The sequence below is a fragment of the Mus pahari genome, chromosome 3 (genome assembly GCF_900095145.1).
Source record: "Mus pahari chromosome 3, PAHARI_EIJ_v1.1, whole genome shotgun sequence".
Lineage (NCBI taxonomy): Eukaryota > Metazoa > Chordata > Mammalia > Rodentia > Muridae > Mus > Mus pahari.
This window is the reverse complement of record NC_034592.1, coordinates 29201124-29207896: the sequence shown is the minus strand read 5'-3', so window position 1 is coordinate 29207896 and position 6773 is coordinate 29201124. Positions and strand designations below refer to the sequence as shown.

General features: G+C 38.7%; 1 protein-coding gene across 4 annotated transcripts in view; it reads left to right on the top strand.

The window, feature by feature from the left end:
* Positions 1-6773, top strand: part of Lrp1b (LDL receptor related protein 1B) — a 1962444-nt gene that overhangs the window by 548505 nt on the left and 1407166 nt on the right. The gene's annotated exons all lie outside the window — the stretch shown is intronic.

Below are 6773 nucleotides of genomic sequence, written 5' to 3'. Positions count from 1 at the left end.
CTCCTGAATGCTGGGATTAAAGGTGTGGGCCACCATGCCCGGCTCACATACATCTTAACACATATTCATAGATACATTCAAATACACATACACACAATGCATTTTTATAATAAATAAGATGAGCTCACGTTACAAATATGCTTCCTCACCCCTGGTAATGTGCAGTATTTAACTTGAATCTATTTGTCTGTATGCACAGTGCCTACAACCCTTCCCTACAATAACAAACATACAGTTATAGTTTCTGTTTACTCATATTTTCAGTGCCTGTTGTCTGAAAGATGTGTTATTTCACATGAGAAAGGGATTTTCTTCCACAATAATCTGTTGTCATTTAAAATGAAATATACATATCTTTGAGAAAATAATGTGGAAAAAGTATCTTAGAATCATTGACTTGAGATTGTGTGTGTGTGTGTGTGTGTGTGTTTATGTGTGTCTGTGTGTGTATGGTGTGATCAGATGCTCTGCATTGCTGTCTGACATGCTCAAGAGAGCTGTTTCTGCCCCTCACCTGAGCAGAGTTGACAAGCTGGCACTTATGTGGAAGAACTGGCCCCAAGGCAATGAGCACGAGAGCTGGTGTTCTGACCGACTCAACTCCTACCCAGGCCCAGCTTCACAAATTTGAGTTGGCCCACTCTACTATCTACCGTGTGTATGAGCTTCTGGAACATATAAAGTGGCAAATCCTGAAGAACCCAAGCCACAAGATCTCTATGACCCATGGCAGTAGCAGGGTGTCTGAGAGGAGCTTCGGTGAGGGTTTAATATTGATGTTGCAGCAGAAGCAAAAGACCTCAAACCAGATCAATGACTCATTGCAATGAGCATTTGCAACAAAACTGCTTGGACAAAAGGGCATACTGTGGGACACACTGTGACACACCACAGCTTCCAAGGCACGACTATTTATTTCTTTATTTGTTTATTTAATTTTAGATTAAGGTTACAAGGGTCGAGCACAGACATGGAAGGACTAGGAAATGAGTGGGACTAGGGTGCATGATGTGACATTCATGACGAATCAACAAAAGTTATATATATATATATATATATATATATATATATATATATATATATATACATGAATACAGTACTCCACTTCAAGAGGCTTTGCACATCTTGGTGCCATGAACTCTGCAGGGGAAGCATGGAAGCTTTTATGGAATTAGTGTATTCATGAAGTATAGCAGGGGTGTGGGTAGAAATGCAGAAAATACCTCACCAATTTCAAACTTGTTTCTATTTTTTTATACTGCTAGAAAAGGAAGAATATTTTAGCTCTCCTGTTCAGTAATGTTGTTAAATATATTTGTGTTGCTTTAAGTGTAGGTTCTAGAAACCTTTCATGTTGTAAATCTGACATTCTGTACCCATTATATGTCCTTACTCTTCTATTTCCTGTTTGAAGGAATTTGACTATCATAGACAACCTCAAGAAATGGAATCTGAATCTGCAGTCCTGAGGACCAGCAGAAAGAATGGAAATAGGCAACCTCAGGAGATAGGAGGTTGAGGGGGACTTCCAGAATGTACAAGAGACCTGGGAGGTGAGAGACTCTCAGGACACAAAGGACGAACGTTAAATGAAATGCCCTAGAGTGGGAAGAGGGAACTTCTAGAGCCCAACTCAAGCAAAAAGACAGAACATCAAGTGAGGGAGGGAGTGGCCATCCCAGAGTCAAAGCTCTGATCCATAATTGTTCCTGTCTGAAAGAACTGCAGGGATGGAAATTGAGAGGAGCCTGAGGAAAAGAAGGACCAGTAACAGGCCCAAAGTGGGATCCAGCTCAAGGGGAAACCCCAAGGGCTAACAGTATTACTAAGGCTATGGAACACTCACAAAAAGGGACCTATCATGACTGCCCCCTGAAAAACTCAACAAGAGTCAGATGCAGATACTTGTACCCAAGCAATGGACAGAAGCTGCTGATATCTGTGGTTGAATTAGGGAAAAGTTGGAAGAAGCTGAGAAGGAGGGTGACCCTGTAGGAGGACCAGCATTCTCAATTAACCTGGACCCCCAATGTCTCTCATAAACTGGACCACCAACCAGGCAACATACACCAGCAGATATGAGGCTTTCAATACATATACAGCAGAGGACTGCCAGGTCTAGGTTAGGTCAGAGAAGATGCACCTAACTCTCAAGAGACTGGAGGCCCCAGGGAGTTAAGAGGTCTGGTGGAGTGGGGGTTGGGGAGTGGAGACATACTGTGGACACAGGGAGTTGGGGAGGAGGTAGGGGATGAGATTTTATTCTGGGAGGAGAGTAAAACCTGGAGCATTAAAAAAAAAAAAATTAGTTAGAATTTAAAAAAAAGAAAAATAAATAATGGAATCTAATTTTTTTTGCCCTTTGAGATGATTATTCCCTTTAGCAAAATATCAGCATGGGAATCCATGTGGTGAGATTCCCAAGAGATGTTAATGTGTCTTATATATGTCATGTGACTTGGTACCTATCTTGTCAAATGGTCTGTTGTGATTGTGTATGCTGCTTTGATTGTGAATGTGTGTGTGTGTGTGTGTGTGTGTGTGTGTGTGTTGACTTTGCATATGCTGCACATTCAACTCCATGTTACTAGTACATGTAACAGCTCCATATACACTTTTTCATTTCATCTAAGAATATACACATACGATAAATGCTCAAAGTTACAATTATGGACAGACTATTCTTAAAGGCATCTGTCATATACAATAAATGCTAAAAGTTATAATTATGTACAGACCTCACATATACATCTGTCATATACTCTGTGGATAAAATAGAAATGGACTATGCTTTTTATATGAAGCATAATTAGACCTTTAAAAGCTTGTTCCTCTTCTGACCATTGTAGTCCTTGACTATTCTACAGAAAATGCCAGGACATTCTACCTCAGTTGTCTTTTATATAATACCTTGGCTTCAACTTAGAATTATTTTTTAACCTGGACATACAGAACATTTTTGTTGTGGTGTATCGTGTTTGCTAACCTGAATATAATTTCTTAAAATTTAGCTTTAAAGCTGCTTAGTTGATATGTATTAATCTACAATTATCTTGCTTAAAGTAACATTTTATGTAATTTTTACTGCAGCCACCTGCATAATTAAACTGTGTGGGCTCAAGAATCTCCAAAGAATGATACTCCACACCCCCAAACCTTGCAAGAGCAGAAAGTGATTATTCGGAGGAATTTATTGCATGCAGACATTTTCCCAATTGGGAATGTTGACCACTGGAGGATTCCCAGGCCCTGCTTTTATCATCAGTTAAGGGAATCCCAGGGAGAAGTGTGTGCCCTGGTACCATGATTGCTGATGATCTCTAGGGTTCTGACTGATTCTACAATTGCTTAGGCTCCGGAGCCTTCCCAGTGGGCTGCTTACTCATTCTAGCTACCTACTCTTTCAGGCCAGACTGACTCCCTGTGGCTTGTTTCCACTGGCTGACCACAGGTGCCTTCCTGGGTACCAGATCTCATTCCTGAGAAAGAGAAACTTAGGGCTAGTCTGGCAAACTGCCAGATTGCAGCCTGTCATGGTGTCAGCCTGACTCTGCTTAACTCATTCTTTTCAAACAATAGTTTTCTGTTTCATCCTTAATAATCCTAACCAATTGTGACTTATTTTCTTTCTTTTTCTCTTAGATATGTTGTTGTCTTTTCTTTTTCTGTTTCTAATATCTTACTTTTGACTTTTCATTTATTTTGCCATGAGCACATCCCCTGTAACCATAGGTATTTGATAGTGACTTGTCTCTCCTTATGGATGTCTTTCTCATTTACCAGCCTTTGATCATTTGCTGCAATCATTTATATTCCAGCTTAGAATTTTTTTTATTGATTTACATTTCAGTTTTTAAGTTCAAAAGGAATATTTTTCTACCCAACCATTTTGACGTTAGAAGTTTCTTTGATTTCCACTTACAAGCATAGCTATTACTGCTCTGAGGAACTTGGCACAATAAGTAAAGTAAACCATTTGTGGCCCAAGTTTAAGGGCCTGAAGTGTAAGGCTCAGAAGCCAGATGAAGCCAATAAGGGTAGCACACATCTTTGCTTCCATATTTTGTAGGGCAGGATGGAGAAAAGACACTCTACTAAGGCTTTCAGTCTAGCTAGCCTGGGGAGGCAGTAGGGAACAACCTCAGAGACACAATCTCAGAGAAAATGTATGCCAAAGATAGTCCCTTGAGACTCTCATATGACCTCTGCCTAAGCATCTCCTGTATGTGCACAACTGTCTTGGCATACGTGACTATTTCCACACACACAGACACACACGAAGGATTTTTGTTATAATATTTCCTGAGATGATTCCTGAGGGTTCTAAATGATTCTGCCAGTGTTGGTGGTTTTATACTTTTGTCTGAGGGGAAAAAATGGTTGAAGAATGATGGTAATTTATATGATTAGCATGCCTATTTGTTTTGAAGCACATGACAATGGACAACAACTTTTATATTTATTTTCATACCATTTTTAGCTTGAGACATCCTCATGGTAAAATTTTAACTAACAAATAAAGTGATGAAATGTTCAAAAACTAAAGCAAAAATAGCTCCAGGATAGTTTTATTTGGCTTTACAGAACTAAGAATAGCTGTAAAGACAGTTGCCCTACATACACGGTAGGACATGAATGTTTGGAATATAATGAATGACAAAGAAATGGGAAAAACTGCTGAACCCGAGTCTCTGAATGTCATTATAAAGACATGATGTGCCAAGGGTAGGAATTAAAGGCTGAAGATTCCTTGGAGGCTTGAAGCATTCTAATTATCTGCAGCACAGTACTAAAGAAAATTGTCTTTCAGACACATATTTTATGAAAAGATTATTTTTAGAGGCACATTTGATGTTTGAGGGAAGTTATTTTACAATCTGCTACTTGTGATTGTATTTGAGACTACATCTCTCCCTTGATACTGTCTCACCTGGTTATTATGTTAAAGGTTAAACCCCACACAGGCAGACAGGCATTTCAATGAGAAAATATCAGATAATCAATGTCACAGGAAATAGAAAAAAAATCAAAATATTCAAGAAGTTCGGTAAGAGAATTTACTCAGGAAACTTAAAGAGTCATAGAAAGGGTGAAATGTTTTCAAACAGAGCTCTCATGGGAGTTGAATGAGAGATAAGAGATTATCCTAATCGGCAGAGATCATTTCTGTTATCACAAGCAGTATTAAGGAGATATCAGAGAGGCTTCAGTGGAGAGGAGAAAGTTCGGTTGTTTGAGATCTCAATCGGTGAGGCCTGCATCACTAGGGAAGGAAATAGCTTCATTTGCATATGCTGCCTGCCATGCTGAGATTGTGCCTTCCTATACCATTGACAGGTGCTAGACAGATTCACGAAACTTGTATACATTTATTAACATATCCAGTTCAGCATAGAGTGAAGGTGTGAAGCAATGAGCAACCTCACAGGAATGTCGAATGAATGTGTCCATATCCTGGGATCTAAAGCCAATCTGCACATTTCCCTTTGTAACCAGGGCCTCCTCTCTTCTTGATAAGCATCATCGAGATCTTGGAATGATTCTTTCCCTCCTTCTGTGAAACATCAGTGACTTCAGTACAGACAACAATGTCCCATTTTGCAACCTGTGAGATGTTTGGGAGAGAAATTATGTGCATTATGCTGGCTATTGCTTAAGGTTCCCTTCATGTTTGGATAATCACTAATATAAGTGACTTTTGCTAGCTTAGGTAATCTGGTCGGTGCTTTTTAGCTTCTCATTTCTTTATAGTTGTGCAAAGGTTCTAAGTATATGCTAACATCATTCTGAGACTTGTGGGAAATAGGAAGTTTCAGGAAATGCAGGCTAGTCCTGACATATTTGAAACAGCATCCATAAAATGCATATAAGTTTCAAAACACAGGTATTTCTTAGTCTGTGCCTATTATTATTCACATTAGTTACAGGTTATGATTGTTATTTATTCCTTAAGCAGGGAGTGTCATGCAAGTGAGGATTCTGCAAGTGCTGCTACCAGTAAAATGTCCATCCCAATAGTGTATGCTGTAAATTATGTCATTCAGCAGAAATGTCCACTTTCCCCCTTACTATATCCACATGGCTCTGTTTATTACTATTTGTTTAAAGTACCATGTCAATCATAAGATTCTTTTGTGGTTCTAATCTCCTGCTTTTAAAATGATCACTGCTTAAATATGGACATTTGCACTTATTGATAATGTGGCAACAAATGAGGGTTTTGATATAGCAGAAAAGCAACAAATTTCCTAACATTATTGCTCAAAGCCCACCCCCCCAAATTGTTAAAGACTTTATTGTTTTGTATTCCAAAACTGGAAAATGTAAAGAGAAGGAAATGAAGCCTCCTGGTATTAGTATTTACTGAATCAAACAACAGGAGAGTTGATTTGAGATTGCTCCAGTCATATTTAGAAATAAGAGTAATAAGATGAAAGAAAGGCAAATTGAAATGCTGTTAGTTAGAATGCATTGTGATTCAGATTAAAAAAATGCCACAAATTTAATAATGCAATTATTTCATGACTACTCCAAACACATGGTCTTGTAAGACCAAATTCTATTTTCTGGAAATTTAAGCTACTGTGGACTGCAAATACATTGCTTGAAAGTTTGTTTTGTAAGCTACTGTTCTGGGAATTGCAGAACTGAGTCTGACACACTTGTCCATTTACTCATGGCCACTTTGCACATAGATAGACGCTTGTCTTCCATTATGACTTACGCTTGTCTTCCATTATGTCTTCAGGGTCTCCATTTCTTTTTTTTTTTTT